The sequence below is a fragment of the Meles meles genome, chromosome 1, assembly GCF_922984935.1.
Source record: "Meles meles chromosome 1, mMelMel3.1 paternal haplotype, whole genome shotgun sequence".
Lineage (NCBI taxonomy): Eukaryota > Metazoa > Chordata > Mammalia > Carnivora > Mustelidae > Meles > Meles meles.
The window spans coordinates 175,350,921-175,352,528 of NC_060066.1; positions in this window are offsets into that span (position 1 = coordinate 175,350,921).

A 1,608-nucleotide genomic window follows, 5' to 3' on the forward strand; every position below is an offset into this window, starting at 1 on the left:
ATAGGTAGATGAGATTGTAAACTAGAGGAAGGTTAGAAATCATAAGTGAGCCTTATTGGCTATGGTAAGCAACTAGATTTTATTCAAAGTGCAAAGAGAAGCCATCAGTAGGTTTTTAAAAAGGGAAAAAATATGTTCTGACTTACATATTTTATTTATTTATTCATTATTTATTTATTTATTTATTTGAGAGAGTGAGAGCACAAGGAGGGGGAGTGGCAGAGGGAGCAGGAGAGAGAAAATCTCAAGCAGACTCTGTGCCCACGACCCCAAGATCATGACCTGAGCTGAAACAAGGAGTCAGATATTCAACCAACTGAGCCATCCAGGTGCCCCTTTGTTTTATTTTTAATTTTATTTTTATTACTTTTTAAGGAAGGGTGAGGCAGAGAGAGAGAATCTAAGCAGGCTCCAGGCCCAGGGCAGAGCCCTTAGGTCAATCTCATGACCTGAGCTGAAATCAAGGGTCAAATCTTAGCCGAACCACCCAGGTGCACCTGATTTATTTATTTTATTTTATTATTATTATTTTTAAAGATTTTATTTATTTATTTGACAGAGAGAGAGGGAACACAAGCAGGGGGGAATAGGGGAGGGAGAAGCAGGATCCCCACTAAGAAGGAAGCCTGATGTGGGGCTTGATCCCAGGACCCTGGGATCATGCCCTGACCTGAAGGCAATGCTTAATGACGGAGCCACCCAATAGCCGCATGATTTATTTATTTTAAACATCATTTTATGCCTTCACAGTCTCCCTTCCAGGCAGATTCTCAAAATCTGTACCTTTAGATCAGAGAGTAAAGCACTTAGCTGGATTCGTGATAGAATAACTTTTTATTTGACATAAAGATTTTTTTTAGAGTTGCTCCTAATTTCTTTTGAAGTTTGAATACCAAATTCTCTCTAGCACTATATTAATAGTACAGAAAAAAACAATTTTTTAAAAAGATTTTATTTATTTATTTGACAGACAGAGAGATCACAACTAGGCAGAGAGGCAGGCAGAGAGAGAGAGAGAGAGGAGGGAAGCAGGCTCCCTGCTGAGCAGAGAACCTGATGCGGGCTTGATCCCAGGACACTGAGATCATGACCTGAGCTGAAGGCAGAGGCTTTAACTCACTGAGCCACCCAGGTGCCCCAGAAAAAAACAATTTTTATGATCACACAAATTCCTTGGAATGTTGTACACACATTTGGTCTCCCGAGAGAAGACTGTATAACAACATACCTACTTCTTGATCTAGATACAAAGCTACCAAATATGGAGAGCAATCATTGGGCAGGACACTTAATAACTAGAGCTTAAAGATATAATTGCTTAGAGTGTGGGCCCAGGATAACATCGTAAATAAAGTAAATAATACATCTCTTGTTACCTACCTCCCCTTTCTGTGCTTTTCTTCCCACATTTAGCAACCTATTCAATTACCACAGGTTCATGGTGATCTCAAGATGCCCACAGCATGTTTCAAAAATGGGAGAATAAAACAAATCTGCTCATAAAATGGTGGTAGCTTTTCTTTCCTTTCAGGGTTATCATTGGCATTGAAAAAGAGTTCTAAAGAGGACAATGATCCACTAATGGGGGAAGTTCAGACATAAAGTAAA